The sequence below is a fragment of the Phalacrocorax aristotelis genome, chromosome 1 (assembly GCF_949628215.1).
Source record: "Phalacrocorax aristotelis chromosome 1, bGulAri2.1, whole genome shotgun sequence".
Taxonomy (NCBI): domain Eukaryota; kingdom Metazoa; phylum Chordata; class Aves; order Suliformes; family Phalacrocoracidae; genus Phalacrocorax; species Phalacrocorax aristotelis.
Genome location: NC_134276.1, coordinates 143,049,586 through 143,073,815, shown reverse-complemented (window position 1 = coordinate 143,073,815; position 24,230 = coordinate 143,049,586). Strand labels below are relative to the sequence as shown.

Genomic DNA, 24,230 nt, shown 5'->3' with positions numbered 1-24,230 from the left:
GCGGTGAGGGTATGGTGGACTTCCCAGCAGTGATGGCATCAAGGACAGCCTCAGAGGCCGGGACGGTTTTCCCTGAATGGAGGCAAGAGCCTCTGGGGGCACAGGGTTTTGCTGACTTGTGTCTTTGGAGTGGGCAGATTTCTCCCAGTGAGGGTTTTCGGCCTTGTGAGGAATGAAAAGCATACAAAAATTTCCATGCTCTGGGATGTGTGCTGGTGTCAAAGAGCAGTGGAGGCAGGAGATGGACCAGTGCAATTTTACGGTCTGGTTTATGCTGGGCTTGAACAGTCAGAGCACTGGGATGCTCTGGAGGGTTTGCAAAGCCACTTGCTACTCACAGGGCTGGGAGTGGAAAGGGACGGATGTCACCTAGGAATTTCAAACCACAGGTCAGCACGGGTACAGAGCAGCGTTCCTCCATGCGAAAGCAGTGCCCACGTGATCCAGCTGCCTCTCCTGCACGCGTGGAGACCGTGCTGATATGGTGGATGTAAACAGGCTTGTAGCCTTTCTGCAGAGCTGTGATGGGCCAAGGAGAGGCAGTTTCCCAGCAAAACACTGATTCTTAGTTGTGATCCTGTGTGCTAATAGCACCTGTACTGGAGAAAAGGAGCAATTCTGTATTATAGCATCTGAAGCTTGCATGTTGATTTTTTTTTTTCAAGAACACTGCCTAGGGATAAAGGATGGAGGAAATACTGCTAGTGGTGAGGAAGGAACTTTCTAACTCTGCATATGGGGGTCCCTCCTTCCTGTGGGCCCTATGCTCAGCATTGGGACCATATTAACTACTTGTGTTTGGATTTCCAGAGGGGAGGCTTCCTCTCAAGATTTCCTATTATAATTCACATCTGTGAAGCTGAATGCAGATGCTGTCTGTTGGGTTGCGAAGATCCATGTCCAGCTGTGTATGTACTGAGAGGGAGAGATGTTATTCTGGCATTTAGAAAGACAGCTTATTAAATTAGGCTAAAGCCCATGAACCTGGGAACAAAAGTGGTTGTCCCAAAAGTCTTACTGGATGCATCTTTCTTTTTCTTTTCCCCCCTTAAGGAATATTTGTTTGGAATATTCTCCTACAAAACAACATAAAAGCTAGTTGTGGTCACGCTGGAGCTGCTGCTGGGTGGATGGGGCCAGGCTAAGCTCTGTTTCTCACTCCACAGCTTGATCCTTCTGAGGCAGGGATATGTTGCCTCCCTCGTTTTCACTGCTTTCCTGCTATCAGGCCTGTTGTCTGTTCCTACTTTTGGACCCTGAGCTCCTCTGACCCAGGGCTGCCTGACTGCATAGTGTGCAGAGCCCTCGCAGACCGTGCGGCTGAGCAGCAGCAGCGCTTTTCAGGGAGGCACGAGCGATCAAGCAGCATGTGGAGAGGTCAGTATGTTGAAGTGAGGGCTTTCCTGTGGTTTGGGCAGCTGCCTCTGACCATGTTTTATGTATTTGGTAGGGGCAACTGCCCACATGCATGTAGCAGGCTTTGTCCTTGGCTTCTTCGTTCTTTTGAGTCCTTTCTATACCCGGATGCTGTCTGTCTTTCTCTGCTTCTATTCCCCTCATCACTCTCACGTGCATCCTCTGAGGTGACCTGTACTGAGAAGTCTCTGCTGAGACCTTGTGCAGGTTTTGGGGGTGGAACCAACAGGCTCCCTCCTTCGCAAGGCTGGGGCCTCTGGCAGTGCAGAGCTGGCTTCATTTTAGGAAAACAGAATACAGCAGATCAGTATTAACTTGCCTTTACGGAGTTGATCCTGGCTACGGCTCAGTTGGATTACGTTAGCTGGTACCCAGAGACTTCCAGATTTGAAGACTGAAGCAACTTAGCCTGTGAACAGAGCGATTGGTTGCTTGGCTGTGCTCTTGTCGTTGTTTTCTGTTCATTGACTGCATCGCTGGAATAGTATGGGGTGGTGTTAAATTTCTGGACAAAGCTTTGAACAAGATCTTCTGTCAAAGCGCTTGATAAACATCTACTGTAATGCAGAATGCTAGTCTGTCTTTTTGCAAATGGAATTGTCGGAGAGCTCTTATGATTATTAAAAGCTGCTTTGTGTTAATTTAATTTCCCGTAAAAGACACAAGCTGGATGATTCAAAGAAACAGTGCAGGCACTTAATCCATGGAAAAGGAAAATTTCCATATCTGTGCATATGCAATGCTTAGAGGCTTCCAATGGCATCATGTGCAGGGAAAAAGTATAAAAATATACATTAAAAAAACCCAATACTTTAAAATTTGTCAATTTTGAAGAAAGCATTTAGTTGTTGGTGAGTAATGAAAAACAGCAAGAATGGAGAAAGCATCTATTTAATATCTTCTCGGGGTGACGGGAGATGGGAATTTTTCCCCCATTGTATTTTAAATGAGTTTAAAACTATTCCAGACAGCTTGTGACCAGTCACGACTGAGCGGTGATTTTGTGAGCAGAAGGACTATTATTTGGGCTCTCTGGCTGGGTTCCAACGCAAGGGGTCCTGAGTCAGAGTGCAATGGCTCCTTGCCCTAGGCAAGCATAACTGTTACCTCCCCCTCCTATTCCACAGGGACCGGCAACTTCATTTCCTTTCTGCCTGCTGACATCCTTCAGAACTGAGTTAAGCCCGTAGCAGCCTTGCCCACGTATATGGAGCTTGTTACTGGATCCCGATAGTGATCAAGGGCTTGTGTGCCTGGAACCCCAAATGGTGCTCTTGCCAGCCCTCCCCTGGTGAGTGGCCAAAGAGAAGAGTTTGTGGGGAGAGGTGGTCCCAGCTGTGTATCACAGCAGAGCTGACCCCTTTTGAGAGAGTCAAGCTCAAGCAATCAAGGAAGGTTACTGCCCTGGATAGCAGTATCTGTGCTTGCAGGATGCCAAGGGGTCTGAATGCTCTGCTGTATTTATATATAGCACTAAACTTTAAATATAAGTATATAGATATAATCTCTGTAAATATTTATATACAAATATATGCATAGAAAAAGTTTGGTTGCTTTCTGAATTTGTCCACAGGGTACAAGGGTGTTTTTCTTGTGCATGTGGCAGAAGGAAAATAGCAGGGAGAACTTGGAGGGCTTAGTGGGATCCCTGAGTTTTGCCTGCTTGCACTGGTGTTTAGGTGTTGCTTAAATGTGCTTAGTAAAACTTTTGCCTGTGTCTCTTGCCAACTCAAGTTAAAAGTGCTGTGCTGCAATTAAAGATGCAGATGGGAGGTCAAGTTAGGGGCAACACCTGAGTTAATTTTTCAATGTAGACAAACTCTGCTAATTAGTCTGTTTAAGTCCTGCAGCAGTTTAGTAGTGTTCTGTCATTTTCTTTCTTTGTACCCTACCCTCCTGCTGCAATGCTGTTCAAAGTCTGTCTTGCCTCAGAAGTGGCTGCCTGTCAATATGTCAAGTGTCCTTCCTTGGGCTATGTGTGCATTGTGAAAAATATTGTGTGTATAGCTGCTTGTATCCTTTTCAAACGCTTTTTATAGCAAGAAGCATGCTAATACAGTGTGGTTCATCATTAACTGAATTTTCTGCTTAGTAGTATCACTCTTACAAATACCCAGCCTGCCTGATGCTGAGAGAGAACAGCACATGCATATTATCTGGTTGGCATTCTCTTAGCTTTGTGTTGTGAGAGAGCTTTTCTGTCTCCCATTGTTGCTGCAGACTCTGCTCCGAAGGAGTCCTGAGAGAAGCCTGCTACTGTGTACGAGCTTGAGCGGATGCCCTTTGCAGGACTGCTCCATAGACCAGCAGTCCTCCACTCCTGCACCACGAGAAGGGACTTTCTCACAGTATTTTTCAGTTCTCTGCCCCAGTGTAACACACTTCTGAGTGCCCTGCATGCGCGGTGTGGGTGTACTGAGCTGTTCTGAGGCGGTGACCTTCCTCCTGTTCCCAAACCGAACGCTGCAGGTCACAGGAAGTACAGCTGCATTGCTTGGAGTCTCCTAAGTTATTTAGAAGGAGCTCTTGGGAATAAAGGATCTTATTGCTCTTTTGTTTCTCCTTTTTTTTTTCTGTCTGCTAATAATCTTGGCTTCTTGTTCACTGTTTTATCCCTTTTTAAAAAGGCTAGGGAAATATTTCTCTTTTTCTTTCTGAACTGAGTTTGCTACAGTATCTGTAGGGCATATAAATCTCCTTTTTGCTTCTTCCTGGCATAAGAATATTTTCCATTTGAAAGAAACTACAAATCTAAAATAAAAATTATAGTTTGACCTTTATTAGTTAGGAAAATAGTGATGTAATGAAATGGCTACTGAGAGGACCAGTGAGACAAATTGTATGGGCCTTTATTTGTCGTTTTCCTGGCTCTGCTTTCCAGAAAGCCCCACACTTTGCCAAAATTAGTTCCCAGCTGTCCCAGCTATAACGCCGCATGGGGCTTTAAGTTTACTTTGCCGTAGGCGCTCAGCCGGATGATCAGCCCCGTCACATTTAGACCAAGCAAAGCTGGAGGGATGACTGGCCAGGGATTGTGCCAGAGCTCCCTGCTGCCTCCTCCAGCCCAGAGCAATCTTGCCCCACTGGAGGTGGCAGCCACCCATGGGAGCTGCTTGCCAGATGTGCCTGCCTGCTGTGCAGCCCTTCTCCCTCCCTGGCCAAGCAGGCTGGAGCAGGAGAGTGTCAGGATGGCCATTTGGCAGGGAGAGCCTCTCCCTTCAGCTCAGGTGTAGAGGCAGCCTCGTTGGGGATGGTTTGTGGGTGGCCACATGACCCCTCTCTCTTCCTTTGGTTTTCCTTCCTTTTCCCACCCCACCCTGCCCCTTTGGACAGTCTTGGGGTGAACTGCAGCTGCCTGGGGGAGCAAACAGCTCCAGCTCCTGAATCAGTGGCTACCTGTAAATCTGGATCATTCTGCCTCGGGGTTCATGACTAGACCGCGTCTTCATGACTCTGACTATAAAGGATCTGTGACCAACATGAAAGGACTCGGAAAACACTCAAAATTGGTTTAGCCCTACCCTGGCACCTTTTCCTTCTGCTTTCATGATGTGCAAATATGAGCTTCAGACCTTGGCTTTCTGGGACTAATCCAGCCTTGGCTCAAGGAAGTGGATGTTTAGGTGGTGCTCCATTAAGTCAGTCCTATAACCCTGTAAAAAGTGGCCTTTGAATCAAAAGAGGCACCTTTATGTTCAGATGGAAAATGGTTGGTGTTAGCCTGGGTTAGCAAACTCTCCTGTTGATTTTGTTCAATGCTCTCTCACTTTCTTGACATTGCAGCACTGTTGGGTCTTGCTTCTTCTTGGGTTTGGTTTGTGCAGTTGCCATATTGGAAATCCCAGCTGCAATCCTCAATCTGCTGCAAATCTGATGGAAAATGTTGTTGTAAAGTGCTCTAATAACACAAGGAGCTGAGGAGACTTGCAGTGGCTTTGAAAAGACACTGAGGATGGATTATGTGAAGTTCAGTCTTAAGCCATTTCCTGGACCCTTGTGTATTTGTTTGGTTGGGTTTTTTTTCTGTACTAACAAAGCTTATTTTTGACTCTGTATCAGCATCCTTGTATGGAGGCTCAAAGATTATCTGTGCATTTATTAGGGCTGAATTCACAGTATGGATTTGCATAGTCTTAACAACTTTACAATGGGAAATTTTAATTAAAAGTAGTAGAGCCTTTGGATAGGAAGTAAAATCTTAATTTTTAATACAGTACAACTAAATTTCTCTGTACCTAGCTAATTACACAAAACTCACTGCAGTATGGGAAGGCTGTTCAGAAACATAGAAGTGTAGAGGTATGCAGAAGGTAGTCTTTGCAAATATCAATTGTCTGAATTGTTCTACTCCTTAAAAAGTGTTCTCCCTTTTGTCTTAAATAGTACTGTTTTTGTGGTTCAGAGTTTGTAAATACAGCCTATTCCTTTGCTTGGGGTGGATGGTTTTAAACAGCTAAAGCAACAGAGGTTTGCATGTAATAAGGAGCTGTAAGCCAATTATTTGTTTTCCTTTCCTTGGTGAGCATTTACGGAGTTTTTGAGGGCTCAGCAAGGACTAGGACTCAGCCAGGAGCAAAATAACGTCGTGAACACTCTTGAATTACAGGGAAGGTTGGGTACAAATCTGTATTCCCAATTTTCAGCTCACTTGTAGGGAGTGGTAGTCAGTGCAGGACAGCAATTATTTCAGCAGTAAGTTTTTTGGCACCTGGGATATTTATTGTCCAACAAAATGTTGAAAAAGCTATAATGAGATTGGCCTTCAAAGTTTGGATTGCATGGACAGGATGGTAGTTGTCTTAACATAGGGTAACAGCTCTGGGTTCAGACTGTCTTTTCTTGCTTTCCCTGAGGGAAGCCTGAAACAATATGGTAAAGAGATGTGCTGGAGCCCCCAGATGAGTTGGCAGTAGAGCCCCGAACCTGAAGCCAGAAGCCTGTGGCTTGCCAGGCCACACTGCAGCGTAATTACCAGATAGCATTGCTGCGACTCCGGGGATGAAGCGAGCCAGGGCAGACTGAGATCCACGTTGCTGTCCTTCTGTGTGTGGTACAGGTCTGTAAGAGGGTGTCTGTTATGCTCTCCTTTCCTGTCCTTGTTTTACATGGATGTGACTCTGAGCATCAGATAAACTCCATTTACCCTGCTCTGAGTGGAGAGTTGAATTCTTCAGTGCATTTTTTTTTTTTTTAGGAAGTTCATGGATTTGTTCTGGCAAGAAATGCCAAGTAAACTTGGAGATATACAGCTTCCTAAATTATTCATCTTTTCCACACAAAACTTGACGAAGCACTGCATATCTCTGTGATGTTTTCTAATGACCCAACATATTTGGCTTCATACAGAACATTTGAAAGAAACTTTTGGAAAGGAGAGCCATGGAATAAATGGCAAATGAAATCACTCTACAGCTCTGTCTCATTTGTATTACCAGGGGAAGAGAAGAGCAATTACTTCTTGGCAAATTAGACTACATAAAGGAGTTCTGTATAAAGATTATAATAGCCGCTCTAATGAATAAGAATAGGTGATGTAAGCAGGAAGGGGAAATGCATTATCACCAGCTGCATTGCTGCCGTGTATGTGTGAGGGTTACGGTGGTTTAATGAGCCCAGCAGGACCTGCAGTAAGCTGTCTTAGTAATTTCATCTTGTAGCAGCAGGTGATCTCTCAGCCTGTGGGTCCTCAGCTTGCATAAAGAAGGGGAAAAAAATCCTGAATTAAAAAAGAACATGGTGTTGCATGTTGACAGCCCTGTGTTTGAGACATGTTTCTCTGCAGAAGAGAGGTAGCTGGCTTCTTTGTGCAGGAGGCTGTTCAGAGTGGCACACGCAGCTTGTACAGACTCTTCCCAATCTGTCTGTCTCTTCTCTGCACTTAATTTCTCATGCTCTTCTGGTTCATCTAGATCACCCTCTGTAGAGCGTTGCCTTTGTAGTCCTGTCTGATGCTTAACTTGCTTTGCATCCTCCTCCAAATTGAGGGCTCTGCAAGTTTGACATCTGCTAGGCCTTGTCTTTGCTGGCATTAGAGGTGTGCTATACCTAAGGAGTTACCTTGACAAGTTACACAAAAGTAACGGTATGGTTTGCCTCTTCCTGGACTGTTCAATGAGATGACTCTCTTATGCTGGTGGTTGTTACAGTAAAATGTTTTCCCCAGTGACAAGGCCCCAGGATGCTCATGGTTCAATTATTGACTTTTAAACTCTGTTTACTGTGCACAAGGCTGTAAATCAGGAATGAATGGGAAGTGAAAGCTGTGCTGGAGCTCAGTAGCTAGATTTTTTTTTTTGTGGAAATCTAAGTAAAATGGCCTTTGCCTCTTTTTGGGGCAGTGCTCGTGTTCCTAATGAAAGTCTTAAGTGCTTTTGTGATCATAAACAGTCAGTTGTTAAGAGAGCCACTGGAAACTACTGGAGTACAAATTCAGAACAACTTACCTGTATTCTTATGTATTCCTTTGTACTGTACCCCATAAAGACCTGTGGTTTTGCAAGTGATGACTTGCTGTGTAGATAAAACACCACTCTTGCTTTACTATTTGGTCAAGTATGGGAGGCTATTTTTTGCCCTCCACAAATTTATAGGATTCTTGGGGGATATTTCAGAATGAAAGGAACGGAGGCAGAAACATGCTGTCACCTGAAAGCCTTTTCTCTATATCCTGACATCATAATTGAAGCAACCTCTCATGTTGTCTGTGGAGGGGGCTCTAATGTGAGTAAAACACCATGTACGGTAACAGGAGTGGGTTGGATTGTGGAAGGTGAGAGGTATGATGGTGACTTTCTCTGAAAAGACCTTGTCTGCTTCTCCCATCCCCATTGCTTCCACTGTCTCCTCTGGGAGACAGCAACGTGCTCCTGGGTATGGCTTGAGGGGATGGGCTCTGCAGTCTTCCAGTGGAAGGCCTAGGTTTCACCCTGCCCTTCTGTGCAGGGGATAGGGTCTCTCTGTGCTCCACCATCTGTCAGAATATGCTCCTGAAGATGGTCCTTCCCCCAGTTTACATGCTGGAAGACAATCAGATTAAGTGACCTTGGAAGTCTTTTTGCTGTGGCCCAAAATTTACACAGCAGTTAAATCTGTTTTGTGAAATTACTGGATTCTAGGAACATAGAATCATAGAATCATGAAGGTTGGAAAAGTCCTCTAGGATCATCAAGTCTAACTGTCAACCCAACACTACCATGTCTCCTAAACTGTGCCCTGAAGTGCCACGTCTACACACCTTTTAAATACCTCCAGGGATGGTGACTCCACCTCCTTTCTGGGCAGCCTCTTCTAATGCCTCACCACTCTTCCAGTGGAGAAATTTTTCCTAATATCCAATCTAAACCCCCCCGATGCAGCGTGAAGCCGTTTCTTCTCGTTCTATTGCTAGTAACTTGGGAGAAGGGATCAACAGCCTCCTCGCTACAACCTCCTTTCAGGTAGTTGTAGAGAGCGATAAGGTCTCCCCTCAGCCTCCTCTTCTCCAGGCTAAACACTGCCAGTTCCCTTAGCTGCTCCTCATAAGACCTGCTCTCCAGACCCTTTACCAGCTTCCTTGCCGTTCTTTGGACACGCTCTAGCAACTCAAATGTCCTTCCTGTACTGAGGGGCCCAAAACTGAACACAATATTCAAGGTGTGGCCTCACCAGTGCCGAGTACAGGGGCACGATGGCACGATCACTTCCGTGCTCCTGCTGGCCACACTTGCTGATCCAAGCCAGGATGCTGTTGGCCTTCTTGGCCACCTGGGCACACTGCTGGCTCATGTTGAGCCAGCTGTTGACCAGCACCCCCAGGTCCTTCTCTGCTGGACAGCTTTCCAACCACTTTCCCCAAGGCTGTAGCGTTGCATGGGGTTGTTGTGACTCAAGTGCAGGACCCGGCACTTGGCCTTGTTAAACCTCCTACTATTGGCCTTGGCCCATCAGTCCAGCCTGTCCAGGTCCCTTTGTAGACCTTTCTTACCCTCAAGCGTATTGACACTCCCACCCAACTTGGTCTCATCTGCAAACGTACTGAGGGTGCACTCAGTCCCCTCGTCCAGATTATTGCTAAAGATATTAAACAAGACTGGCCCCACAACTGACTGGCCCATATGTAAGATGTTTAACAGAGACATCCTTGTGTAGAATGTTTGTGGCTTCTAATGTTAACTGTCCCCCACGGGAAAGATGGTTATTAGGTGATTTCTAAATGAAGATACAACACACACATACTTAATGCTGCACTTGTTTGCCCCCAGCATCTTGTAAGTAGTTCTTTCACATCCAATTTTCATTTTAGAGTCTAAACAAAGTTTGCCTCTTTCCTCAAAAAACCAATCAATCTCCCACAAAACAAACCAACCAACCAATTAAATATGAAATAATTATTTATTCATATTTCATATGAAATATGAAACTAGCATTTCGTATTTCTGTTTGGCTGGTGTGGTGGTTAGGGCTGCATGTTCTTTCATGAGAGTGAAACTGCGTGGGTGAAGTGGGAGAGTTAATAGGACCAAGTTGAGTGGAAAACTTGTAAGTGAAGATACTGCTCCTGGGGTCAGATATCCCCACTCATCTCTGTTTCAGGCTGCGCTGTGATGCATTTGTTGGTTTTAATTCATTGTCATTTAAGGCTTATTGTTTTTGTTGGATACTTTCATTTTTATGTTTAGGCTCTGTCTTGTTCCCAGCCCCAGTGTTTCGAAGCTCCATTCCATAAACCTTGCCACCTTGCTCTTGACATGGGGGTGGGTGTCCATTTTGGCTCTGCAGCACGCTCCCCATGCCTGTTCTGGCTGCTTGGCACCTCTCAGGGTAGTCATTGCTTGTTTCGGGCCCTCAGCCTTCCCCTTCTCTGAAGCAGGAATAATTTGATTGTACTTCTCTTCCCCTAATAGCTGTCCAGGGTTATGATACTGAAGGCTCCTTGGACAAAACCAACCCACAATATGTTGCAAGTGATCTTGATTCGGCTTGTAAGCTTTTGTTCCCTTTGTACTCCTTACAGGCGGTATTGTTTGGTCGTCTTTCAGTAGTGCCTCTGGGTTGCTTCCATTCCCTAGCAAGAGGTCTGTGGGATGCAGTGTGCGTTTCTCCTTTTCTGTGATGAAGGGGAAGGTGGCTGCAATTTGTAGGTGACAGTTCTGGAGAGGGATCTTGCTTTCTGTTGCAGCTGTGATGCAGGTGGATTGAGGTCTGTCTAGTCTGTCCCGGCCCTTTCCCAGCCATGAGCTCAGTTGCTGCTGTGCTGTTCCTGTCTCATCTGCCAGCTGAAGGAATGGTCCATATATGGACCCAGTAGCATCCAGCATTATTTGTGGGTGTTTGAAGATGAAACACAGTTTGCAAACAAGCAGCCCAGGATGTGATGGGAGAACGGTGTGTTGTGAGCTTTCCAGGCGGTGGAAGGAGGGCAGGGAAAGGATGTTATTGTGCTTGTAGGTATGGAGATGGGAAAGAGCTGCCACCAGCTATACCTCAGGTAGCAGTTGACAAACCTTTACGATTTTGTTTCCCCATGTGTGTTGGCCTTCTGCCAACCATGACCGGTGGTTCTTCTCTTTGGACCTCTTCATTTTCGCTTTTCCTTATTCCAAATTATCTTTTCCCTCCCTTGGCTTGGTCCATTGTTTCTCTTCAGTGTCTCTCATGTTGGCCATACAAGAGTCAACATATGCGCTGGATGCCCACTTGCAGATGCTGACAGAGTGGCTGCTGCGCCAAACAAAGCAGGGAATTGTTGACTACTTGCAGCAGAGTTTGACTCCATGTAAGGCTAATTTGGATGTCTCCTCTACCTACATACTAGTTTGTCCCAAAGATCTAGGAATGTGACACCTATTCAGATTCTTTGCCTTCTGCCAAATGTGGTCAAAATTGACTAGCAAGTTGAAAATTTAATAGGGTGAGGACTGACAAACACCACTACTACATAAACTTAATTTCCTTTAGAATCCAGGCCAAAAATCTGTGGTGAGGGTTTTATTCTGCAATCATGTGCTTTAAAACTGTTTGGAACAGTGTGATTAGTAGAAATGGTATTTTCAGGATTATTTGCAGTGTGTATGAAAACACGACAGCTGAATCCTGTTGTGTGCATGTATATTAGCACGGTACCAACTTAAACGGGCTGAAACAACTGAAGTGTCTGCATAGAGAAATAGCAAAATAAACATATAAAACTTTTACTTGTGAAGCTGGCAAAGCACCTAGTTATGTTCATCTTAATGTCTAGGTTTTTTAATTCAAATCTTTTGCTGTCTCTCCTTAACAACAACAACAAAGTATTTTCTTCCTTTTCCTGGTAAATGCTTTTGGATTTTGCTGTTTGCATAGCTTCCACTTCACTTTTCAGCTCTGGAAACACAGAATTTGGATGCGTGAGCCTCACTAACAGGATTTCATAAGTTTTTGGTGTTGGAGCTATTTAAGTTCCTTCTAGGAACAGCAAAGTATTGCTGTGACTGAACTTCAAAGCAAAGGATGCCCATAACAATTCAGGATAATTGAAGGGCGGGCATCTTCCTGGAAAATGTTATGGCAAATGTTATGTGTGAGCCCAATCCCTTTTTGTTAAGGAATGTCTTGTGCTTCTTTCTACTGGAGTTGGGCAGGAACACAGAAACCAGTATGTGGCAACATCAGTTAGATTAAGATGATGAACAACACTGATAGAGCAGCGCCTTTTGCATTTGATGGGGCATGCCAAGGTTGAAGGTGTCCCATAAACTTCCAACTGTGAGGCACGTGGAGGCTTTTCTGGGCTCTTTTGCATGTTTAGAAGCATAAGACCGAAGTGGTGCCTGTGAGGGAGAAGCCACTTTGATAATCTTTTTATGTTAGTTTAGTGATAGCAGTGTTACAGCCCGTTGTGATCACCTTACCCTAAAAAAGCAGTCTCCTCTAACGAAACTCTTGCAGCCTCTTGGCTTCCAGAACCAGGGCTGCTTGAGACACCAACTGATTGTTGGTATTTATGCAAGGATAGAAATGGTGCCTGAAGATGGCTGTCCGCCCTGTGTGCACTGGGTTGCCGTGTGATTAACAAGATCAGTGGCTTTAGTCACCTTGGTGTCAGCAAGAGGCAAAATACTGACAAGACCAGTATTTGGTGGTATTGAATTCATGCTATGGAAAATGTCTTCCAGGAGATTGAATTCTCTCATATCTGATTGCACAGACTTCTTATCACACTGCTTCCATAATATTGGTGCTGGCAGCATGAGATCTTCAATTAAGTTCATAAAATAATCTTCCATGTCTTCCAGTCACTTCTACGTCTTCCATCAACTGATGTCTGCATTTTCACAGATGATAGACAAAATGCATATAACCTGTTGCTTTGGCTTGTAGAATAAAAACAAAGCACTAGCTGACAGAAACTGCATGGAGTGGTGCTCCAATTCAGGTTGGACTCAGTCAGTGATTAACGTAAAATTAGTCGTGGATTAGTCATGATTTTTTTTTTTCTTGCATAAGTCATGTCTAGTTTCACTTAAACTCTTGATAAGTTAGTGATTTGAAAGCTTTTATTTAAACCTCTCTAGTTTGTTCTTGCTACTGATCTTACAAGTACTTCATTAAATGGTCTGTCTGGTGTTCTTCTCTGACTCAGATTATTTATAATATTTTATTATGCATCTAGAAAGTGTTTCTTTGCTGTGGCAATGGGCTATGTTGTCTGTATCCTCCAATGTTGGTATGTTGTTTCAGTGACATCTGTGCTTTTACATGGTTCAGATGTACTGTTTTGTGGTAGGAAACGTTGTTGTATGAGGTATCACCTGTTCAGGTCACTGGAGTTAATGATGTGGTTAGTTTTGCTCAGGTCCCTTTAGTTTTCGCTTTGGGTTTCTGTGTGTGCCAGACCCCTTGGTTTTGGACTGAAACTTGGTTTTTAAGCTCAAGGCTGGCACTTGTAGGGTGGACAAGTACTGTTTCTGGTTTCAGCTGTGGGTATAGTAATATCCAAAACCAGATTGGTTTGTTAATGTTGGTACTGTGTATGTTTTGTCTGTGTCAAAAGATGTACAGCCTTCTAGAAATCAAAAATGAAAAGAAAGGCTAAAGCGTCTGTGTTTTCTGTGTTTGTCAAAGTGCAGCTAGCCTGTCCCATCGTAAATAAGAGATGTTACATGGTCTGCAGCAGCTGAAAAATGTATCGGGGGACAGGGTGATGTAAATGTGAGAGAGATTGGGTGCTGATGGGTGATCCCTGATGCGGATAGATGATGTATACAAATATGGGGAAATTACTCAAGCTGCAGCCCTGATTACTTCCATTCAGGTTCAAACCAGCCTTTACCCAAAGGCCTTTACAAAAAAATTGTACCATTAGTGTACCAAAATGAAAGACATGCATCAATGGCTTTTTCTGTGGAAAAATCATTGGGTCCCCAAATCATTCTAACTATTAGTGTTTCTTCATTGCTTTGCTTCTTAGCTTTAAATCCTTTGCCCACCTTTCCAAGGCAAGATAACTGAACGTGATCAGCCTGTATTGGTGGCTTCGTTGGAAGTATACATTATTAATTTTCCTTCATAAATTTTCAGTCAAGTTATATCTAGTAGCTATTGATTCATTCTCTTTAAAGAAAAAAGAAAATTGAAAAGGAAAAATGGTCTGTTAACACAGACTAAAGGCAGAGTATGCAAACGTCAAATATGCTTCTCAAGCAAGAATCTTCTCACTGTAAGCTTTAAAAAAAAAATAAAAAAAGAAAGATGATGCTTTGTACTGCCCAGCATGAGCTAGGTATTACCATTTGAAAGGGTGAAAGTGTATGGCCAAGTTCTGCAAAATTAACTTCTAATACATATAGATCTGGGAGAAGTCGAATAATGAGATTGCGGAGATGCCTGTGCAAGCCTCGACGAGAGGAGCTGTGTCTGTGTGGCAGCCTCCGTGTACACTTGCGTGAAGCCACAGCATGGCTCAGCGCCTGCAAGTGCAACTGGGCTTTCGGGAAGAGGCATCTTGGCTGCGGGAGGAGGGCGACTGGAGGAAGCTGAGTACTCGCTCGTGTGTTTTTGCCCCGGGGAGTGTGTGTGGCAGACAAGGGGTAGGCAGAGGAGGCCTCTTGCCACATCTCCTCCTGGCAGCCAAGCTGCAGAAAGGGGTGGCTGTCAGAAGAGATCCAAGTGATACTACCTTGAGAAACCAGAGGCTTTCGCTTCCCTGCTCTGAAGGGATGAGAGGTCAGGATGGGTGCGGAGCCACTGACCACCAGGGAAGCACCGGCTGTTGTCAGACGTTTCCTGGAGAGGTGACTGTGCCTGCTTCGAGCCGTTAGTGTTACAGGAAGCGTCGGCTCCAGTCGCAGGGCAGAGTGGCTCGTCTAAACCTTCACCACAGATTTCAAGAAACACTCCTCTTCTGGGGGACTATGGCCGCCTCCTTTAGTAGTCCCTTGCGGCAGGCTGAGCTTTGCTGTCTGGCTGAGGCTGTCCTCAGCAGCCGCAGCCCTTCTGCTCAGGTCCCTCTTTCCTGTGTGATTTCTTGGTGCTGAAAGTCCCAAGTCCATTGCCCAAATGACTTGCCCACCAGTCTGACCACATCCTCAAGGTGTAAATGGTCCCATTACAAAACCTAGTAGTCCTCACATTTCATTCAGGTATGTGTATGTATGTAGGTGGCTTAGCTCATGGAGTACTTTGGGCTTGGAGCGGGTGGTAGGAGATATTTAAATACAAACTCTGAGTCCTGCTGCCTGTGGAATGTATTGCCCAGTTTTCTTTTGAAAATCTAGGAAGAATGCTACAGTAGCTTTTTAATTAAAACACAAATATGTAGACATGAAGCAAGTGTGTGGGAAGGAGGAGCTATCTGAATTGGGCTGTGACTACTCGGGTCCCGTGTTGCAGTCATTTTTGCTTTTAGTAGAGAGGAGGGCTGCTCTCAGATCTTGTAATGCAAAGCTGTTCTTGATCAGAAGTGATTAGGCAAAACAGATCTTTATTTTTATTTAGTAAAGAACAGACATAAACCAGATTATTTGCTTGCAGTAGTCTTGCAATGTTCCTGAAACAAAGCTTCTAGTAGGCACAAAACAAAGAAATGGTGCTGCTGCTTTCCTGGTAAGCTGTGCCCCTAAACACGGTGCAACATGTGAATTTTTCAGATCTTTAGGTGTGGGGCTGTGTCCTGTTTAAATTCATAGAGTGTGCAATTGCATGCAGTTGTGTCCCTTTAATTTGTAACAGAAATGGGTGGCTATTGTAGAGAAGCTTTGATTGGCAAGGTAAAATATTATTGCTGAACATGCAAGATTGTAGGATTAGGATTTGTGTTTTCTTTCTGGTTAAGAGATTATGGTCTGGAAATGACAAAAGAAATTCACATCTTGCATCTCTCTGTTGTTTTATGTTTGTCTTGCAGTGCTGTTTTTTCCTGGGTATGCTGGAAAGGTTCCTCCAGGGCATCTATATTTGCGTTGTTCTCTGTGTGAAGGCAAAAATGCAATTAAATTTTATCTCACCTGGTTTACCTACTCCTGCGCTTCTTAAATGACCATTCCTAAAAATTGGCTCTTGATTATGAGTGTGGTTTTCTGGGAGGTTATTCTCTTGATACTGAAACTGTGCTTGCATTAAACTTGGTGTCTGTGGAGAGCTTAGCTTTTGCAGTCGAGGCTGGAGAGCTCCCATTCCCCAGATGCCTGGCTGCCTATGTGCCCTCTGACTGGGGCTTTGTGGCACATTTATCATGTATGATGATATTCACATGTGTGATGACATGTGCAGCTATTCCCTCGGTTGCCATTCTTGGATGATAATTTACCCTTCCAGCTAAACCAGAAAATCTCCACCCTTTCCCAGAAGTCCAACAAATCCCAGTTTTTGCCCAGCGTGCCTGAGCTCCAGACATCTCCTGGGGGCTGCCAGCCTTCCTGGCATCCTGATGCAGGTCGCAGGGTAAAGGCCCTTGGATCTCTTTGTCCTGTGCCCCGTTCAGCCGGCATAAATACTGGGGTGAACGTCACAGTCAGCCCTATGGGAATCACTTTTGAAAACAGTCTTGAGAAGTGAGGGTGTGCAAGAGAGGTTTCCTTAGCTGTGGGTTTAGAGGCAGTCTGAGATTTCTGTGGAAGTTGATTAGTAATAATTAAACTGAGTTTGAGGAAGGAAGGAAACGGATGAGAGGGGAAATGTAAACCACTTCCCTAGCAGCCTTTGAAACAAACTGAATCCTTGTGGTGACAGCTCACAAGGTAGGGTCTAAGACAGTTAGTTCGCTTTTGAGAAATGCATGCAAGTGTTCCCTTTCTCATTAGATAGCGAGCATCCATACAGCTTGCCCAAGGTGTGGGCTGTGTATGTGCAACTCTGAATCTGCTGGGAAGGAAATGACTAAACTTTCTGTCAAACCACAATAACAAAGAACATCTTTGATTCACCAAAATAGTCATGGTTGAGACACGTGGGAATAGCTGTGGTGCTGCTGGTGCCCCATGCCGGGAAGAGCAAATCAATCTGAGATCTGCACTTGTGGAGAGCATGACTCTCTTGTCCCTAAAGACAGCATCAATGGAGGAACACAGACCTGGCAGGACTGGGAGGGAGCTTTGTTCTGAAAAGCTGCTGGGACTTTCCTGTGCTGGAAATGCTTTCTGCAGTGGAGATGATGATGAGGAAATTGGGGCAAGGCTGTTGAATGCCTCTGAAGTGGGTGTCAAGAGGGGCAGACCAGCTGCAACAGCCAGCCACAGTGGGGCACAGCACCAAAATCCTGCTGCTGCTGTGGTGCTCTGCACCTCCTTCCCCTTTGCCTGACTGCTTCCTGTGGGTCCTGGCAGCCTGGGAAGTGGGAATCCCAAAGATCCTGTCAATTTGTGAGCCTTGCCTGGCTCAGCTGGAGTCAAGTATTTGGAATGAAGGGGAGAAGCTCTGTTTAATTAAAAGTTTTCCATTTCAGCCCTTGGTATTACTTTAAGCAGACTTAAAATAACACTGTTAACTAACTTTTTTTCCCTAGCTTTGTAGTTTCATATACGACATTCTGCAGCACCCTTTATAGAAACCTCAAATATTTTTTTTCTCCGCCTACCACATTTTGTCTCTTTTTCCATCTGACGGATGTTTTTTTCCTGCGTTGTGCAGTGCTCAGTACATAATTATTCTGTTGCAATAGCCTGAAGCCCCAGTCCTGTGATGGGGTCTGCTTGCACAGACTCATATGTCCCTGTCATTTGTGTTCTGTGTAATTTTTTTTCCCCTGGTGTTTTTGCTAAATCTAGTCTAAAAAACTGCTCTAAAAAGCAATGAGCACCCAATCATTTGTGCCCTGAGACGTTCTATTATAGCTTTTTAGTATCTAGACCTGAAAATGCCTTTTTTCCTTCTTTTTGGTGTTCATTTCCCAGTCATGCACAGGCTGAATTCTCTCTGTTCTAGTTTATAGCTTCTGGATATTTGCAGTTGGCCTTTGTTGCCCCAAGTCAACAAATAGTTAGTCTGTGTCTTTTTAGCCCTGCTTTTTTTTTTTTTTTCTTGAGCTGATTCTTTGCTTTCTGGTCACGTTGCCCGCTCATCCTAAACTTCTGTCAATTTGGCAAGATCTGTTCTTGCACTTGGTGTGATTTTTGTTCAGAGAGCAGCATCTCAGCAAGATGGTGCAGTGTCCCAGGTGAGGGTGCCCTGGAGTGTTCCTGGTTGTTTCAGTTCTTCTACTAGCCATATTTCACTGAACACTCATATGAGTTAATAATTCATAAGTCTCTTCTAATTGGAGCTTATGTAATTTCCTACGTTTGCAAGTTTGTTATTGGTCTGGAGTTTTATTCCCCAAACTTTCCTTTTGCATTTCAAATTCAAAGTTTACCCAGAACCTTCTGCTGGAACAATTTTGTCAAGCTTCCCACACCAAATAGCTCTTATTTTGACCACAATCTGTAGATGGGAGTATCCATGACTAAAACTTTCTGTCAAGCCACAGTAACAGAGAACATCTTTGATTTCCCAAAATAGTAATAGTAAAGAGACTCAGGAATAGCTGTTGGGAAGAAGCTGCAGTGTTGGTTCAGTGCTTTGGGCTGCTCTGACTTCCACTGGCTTCACTTCACGCTCTGATCTCTAGACGTTCAATGCCATGGGGTGCTTGGTTGGGATTTTTGGAGGTCACAACAGTGAGAAGGAAGCCTTGCAAGGCATCATTCGCATTCTTTGTTTTGAGTTACACACGTGTGATCAACTGGAAAGGGGGAGGGCATGCACAGGCCAACCGTGTAATAAATACTGAGAGGGAATGTTGCTGGGGATTATTCGGAATAAACAAGCTCATTTCCCCTTTGTACATCAGTTGCCATCCTTTAATCTCTTGGAATACCCTTTTTTCAATGCTTTTATGTATGTAATTCACTGTGCTTCCTGTATCCTGTGTCACTTGATGATAAACTTTTAGAAGATATCACTGTTAAGTCACCTCAGACTTTGTAGTGATTAATTAAATTCTTTATTTCTCTCTTTTCAGTGTCAGAAGTTTATATGGATCAGTGGTACTTGTTCAAGAGTGACAGTGGAGATCAGCGTTAAGTCTGCTCCTCTGGGTGAGTAATCTAACCCGGCACCTCGCTGATGTCTAGTATCTATGTATCTGCTGGTTTTTTGCTTGATACTTACACAACAGCTCCTTTAGGCTTTTATTTCACATGTCATTAAAATTATGCTGTATATGGCTTCCAACAGGAGTTGTAGAAGAAAGTCATCCTGCTTCTGCTTGTATAGACATCCATTTGTTTTGTATCTTTTAAAGGATAGCCACCACTTAACACAGTCTGAACCACTGTTTAGATTCAGGGAGGTTTTCCACATTTTAAAGACAGTGGCTTTGGAGTTAACATATGGACTGTGGTAATGAAGTATATTTTGATTATCCAAGAAATAAAACTGAAATGACCACTGGAGCTGTTCTGTGGCATATGATGGGTACAAGCACTGCCTGTGCTCCAGTGCGAGGCCCACTGAACTTGCCATGTGCTGCATGTGTGCAGTTAATCTGACTTGGCAGGTATATGGCAACGTGCAGAGAAACTGCCAAGAGTTTTCAGATTACCCGGGCAAATTTATGTGAAAACACATTCAACAACATAGTCTATCTGTTGCGTTGCCCCTTGGAAATGGCCAAGTTTAGTTGACTTCAAGGAGTGGCATTTTGCATTTGGTCTAGACTGATTTGATCCAAGTAGCCTAGTCCATGTCAGAGCTGGCAGTCTTGTCTTGGGAACGGTTATCCCTCATCTACTTTGTTTTGGATATTACAATATGATCTAGTAAGATTTGACATCCTAAATTCCAGCTGGCTCTTCACGTGGAGAGCTGGGTTGAGCATCTGCACTTCAGCCATGCACCCCGCGGCTGGCATGTGCTCACCCCATGACACCACCACTGAGGTCCCAGCTGCTTGCTATCTCATGTCATTGCTCTGTTTCATACCCTGTACAAATGCTTGCCAAGACCCACATCTACTAGTATGCTGCATCCTTTGTCTCGGCTTGCTGCCCTCCAACTGCTCTCATCTCTGAACCCGTCATCCTAGTCTGATCACTGGATGAGGAATGTGTTATTTGCTTGTACCATCCTCTCTGAGGTGGTGTGTGTTAGTCTGCTGGAGAAACAAGCATACCTTCCTTCTTGTGATGCATCTATGTAAGGCTCTGGCCATTTATTTGTCCTGGGCCCCTGAAACTCTACCTGTGTCAGCTGTTAGCTTCTGTCCCACCGCTGTATTGGGCTGCTTCTTGACTGCTGTCCTCATGCTTCATAAGGCTGTCTCCCTACACCAGCTGAGTCTTGTTGCCTTTTTGCCTATGCTTTCTGTGGCGGATGGGCTGGATCCCCTTTCTGCTCCCTGACACACCACATGCAGCTGATGTTCCTCGCAATGTTTAAAAGCCTGTGACCCAGTAGGGTGCCCACTTTGCATGCACAGGTTTGCTAGCAGAGATATTGGGCTTTGGAGAGAACAGGTAACACTTCCTCTGCTGCCCAGGACTGATGGTATCACAGAATGGTAGGGGTTGGAAGGGACCTCTGGAGATCATCTTGTCCAACCACCCTGCTTGAGCAGGGTGTACAGGACTGTGTCCAGGTGGGTTTTGAATGTCTCCAGGGAAGGAGACTCCACAACCTCTGTGGGCAGCCTGTTCCACTGCTCTGTCACCCTCACAGTAAAGAAGTTTTTTCTCATATTGAGGGGGAACTTCCTGTGTCCCAACTTGTGCCCATTGCCTTTGTCCTGTCGTTGGGCACTAATGAAAAGGTATTTATAGGTATCAATGAAATCCCCCCATAGTCTTCTCTTCTCCAGGCTGAACAAACCAGGTGTCTCAGCTTTTCCTCCTAAGGGAGGTGCTCCAGCCCCCTGATTGTCTTGGTAGCTCTCTGCTGGACTTGCTTGAGGAGTTCCACATCCTTCTTAAACTGGGGGGCCCAAAACTTAAACTTCTTAAACTGGGTATGCCGCTGCTGCCTGGAAAGAAGTGGGTATTGTTCCCTGTTTGTCAGAAACCCTAAACTCCAGTGCCAAATGCTTTTATTCCCTGGGTTTTTAACCAGAGGTCTGCTGGCTTCAGGTGCAGTTATCACCTATTGTCTCCCATCCTGGTCACATTTCTTCAGTTTTATTGCTGCTTATCAGAGTTGCTGGGATTACACTCCAGATGGCCCTGCAGTTCAGCTGGATTTGAGTAGGTTGAGTAGGTTGTGGCTGTCAAAAGTCCGATGTTGGCTGGCAGCCATGTTCTGCTGGACGTGTGTCTGGAGACTTTCAATCTCTTGGCATCACCATGCCAATGTCTTGCCTTCACTGCAAGTTTCTATCTCTTTGCTCTCCAGGTGCTGTGCTGGTTTCACCTCCCCAGGAGCAGCAGGAGTTTTGGGACCTAAATCTGCTTTGTTTTCCCCATCACTTGTGCTGTTGCCCCTGCAAAGGGGTGTGTGTCCATGTCCATCCTAGGCTGTAAGAGCAGGTGCTCAGCCCTCCTTTCACCATTCCCATAGCTCTGGTATTGACATGTTTCTGGTATTTGGAGGCAGGCTGTTCAAGTCACCCGTTGCCCTCAGCAGGCGGTCTAGAAAGCCGGAGCTGATTTCTCTGGCTGCTGCTTGCTTTCACCATTAAACAAACAAATGAGAGCCTTTCCTAACAAGATGGCAAGAAATCCTCGTGCCTGACTCAGCATTGACAGGAGCAGTGGGCTGTGTTTCAGGCTGCTGTTTGCTTCTCACAGTCAGGGGGAGAAACAGAGGCTTTCTCCTTGTGTTGCCCCAAGTTCAGCCCAAATGTCTGAGCTCCAGTCGCGCCATACAGAATACACTGATCTGTTTTGCGTGAAGTTTCGGTGCCTCTGCCTGCTGCCTCTATTTAGCCATAGAAGCACGGATTCCCATCCTGTTGTTCCTGCCCCGGCAAGCACTGTGTTAAACATGGTGCCACCAGTCCAACTGTGGCCCACAGTTAAGGCAATGTGTATAAATAATACAGAAAAGCTAAATAAGGCTTTTAAAATAAGCCTTAGCAGAGAGAGCCGCTTAAGTGTGGTGCCATGAAGGCACGAAAACCTGGCTATGTCCGTGTGGCCCAATCCAGTCATACTTCCTGCGGCTGCTGCTCTTTCCTAGCAAAATCCGCGAAAGTTATCAGGTACCTCTTCACCTCACTCCACCAGTTCTTGGGACTGCTTTGACTTGAAGTTTGCACTCAGTGGTGGCAGATTGTCTGGGTGCCCAAAGCTGGGATGGAGCGCGCACATGCAGCATTGAAATAGCACGTGTCCAGTCCACCCTGTTACAGTGCCTGTGTGCAAAAGGAAAAAATTAATATTTGTTGGTTTGGTTTTTTCCACCCCCCCTCCCCGACACATTGAATATGGGAGGGAAAGAAGTACAAGGCTACTTCTGTGTACGTCTCATTATTGCGTTTATTAGCACTTGATGACTTGTCCTGCAGGGTGTAGCCCACACACAGCTTCTTTTGGGCTTTTAATAGGTGAGCTAAACTGAAATGTGCTCAAAATAGTAATAATTTAAATAATTACCCCAGAGCCTCTGGCTGTTCTCTATGTTTAGGGGAGGCGTAACACTGCCCACAGTTGGGGCACGGGGGCTGCCCAGGCCACCCCCAGTCCCCCTGTTCATGTCTGGCTGCTGGAGCAGAGGGGTTGTGGTGTGAATGCTGGGGCAGGCATGGGGCAGAAGCCTGTCGGGGCCAGGGTGTGGGAGTGGGTCAGGCATGGGGCATGGCACAGCTCATACTGCTGCAGCTTCAGGGTGCATAGGGCGGGGATATTGCCTTCCTGTTGACGTGTTACCCGAGACTGATGCATGGCACAGGGTCCAGTGCAAAGTAAAATTCTTAATTTGTAGGAAAATGTGGTGCCTTCCCCTTGCCCATACCTCCCCCTACCATTACCCAGTATGTTGCTGGAGCAGTATTAGGGATGGGGATACTGATGAAAGACCAGTTCTGACCTGACTCACCACGGGGTTTGGTAAAAATTAAAACCGCCCTTCCTGGACACTACCTGTCCCATGTAAGCCCGTCAGCTGAGCAATGATCCTTGGACTGAGAGGATGGGGAAGGAAAGTGCCACCCTGGCAGGCATTGGTGTGGATGGAAGGAGGGAGGATTTTTCTGGTTTTTTCCTCCCTTTCTTCTGAGAGGCAATATTGCTGCTTGGAGAAAGCAGTGTGTTATTACACTTTTGCTCTTTACATTTTATGTGATGTGGTTTGGGTGATGTTAATGTAACTTAATGTTATGCTTACCCACAGTACTGATAGTGGCTTTCTAATATACATAAATCCCATACGAGACAGAGGGAGTTGTATTTATCTGTAAATAGTTAGCATACTACCCTGTTTATCTAGCATGTGACCTCTCTGTTGCACACTGCATTTCCCTGTCTCCCTCCCATCCAGTCCTTTCTATTTAATTGACTTTCCTAGTCCTGACAGTCACTTTATATTCAGAAAACATAAATTCATCCCCCACAAAGCTTTCAAATCTAATTTAATTTCTTCCCTTATTTCTTTGAGAAATTCTTTTTTCTCTCTTCAAGACGGAGAATGTACATTTTTCCCTGCTTATTTAGGCAAGCTTATTTTTGTCTGCAGAAACCTGGGCAAATGATATGTTTCTTTTCTTGCATTTATAACCCTGTGAGGTTTACGTATTGGGAATAATCTTTGTGAGCTGGAAGAAGATTGTCCAATCTGTTTTAAGATGTCCCACTTTCTGAGTATTTCATCACATTAGGACTACAGTTGGCTATTTGCATGGCTTTTTTCTTCCCCTACATAGCTTGGGGGAGAAAATATATGATATCATCATCTAGTAATAATGCTTGGCACTTTGCGTCTTCAAAGAACTATACAGCTATGAATGGAATAATTTCTATAACATTGTGTAGTAGTTTCTAATTATTATTTGCCCCATTTTACAGATGAGGAAAATGAATAAGAAGGCAACTGGCCTTAGGCCATGAGAGGAGAAACAAAATCAACTTGAGGTTCTGGCTCCCTGACTTGTACTAGAACAGCACCACACCTCTTTCTTGTTTAAACTAAAGAGGAGAAAAAAAAAAAGGAAAATTTGATTCCCATCGACAACAAAAAAAAAGTTTATCTTTGATCCTGCCTAACCTTGTTAACTATTTAGTTAAGTGCATTTGTTGGTGGTCGTGTTTTGGTGTTTGTTTCTAAATACGTTGTCTAACTTACTGATGTGGTTGTCACTTCTCAGCATGTGGTTGGAGGTATGCAAGGAATTGTCTGGAGTTTACAAAGGTGAAGCAGTGTGTGAATTGAGTTAGGGCTGCTTGGAGGATGTGTTG

At 44.8% G+C, this 24,230-nt stretch overlaps 1 protein-coding gene across 18 annotated transcripts in view; it reads left to right on the top strand.

Moving 5' to 3' along the window:
- The window catches only part of PPFIBP1 (PPFIB scaffold protein 1), a 116,497-nt gene that overhangs the window by 14,017 nt on the left and 78,250 nt on the right, over positions 1-24,230 (top strand). For all 18 annotated transcript variants that reach the window (XM_075113398.1, XM_075113297.1, XM_075113350.1 and 15 more), the window contains exon 2: positions 18,869-18,944. The gene's annotated coding sequence lies outside the window, so the exon portion shown is untranslated. The remainder of the gene's footprint in view (positions 1-18,868; positions 18,945-24,230) is intronic.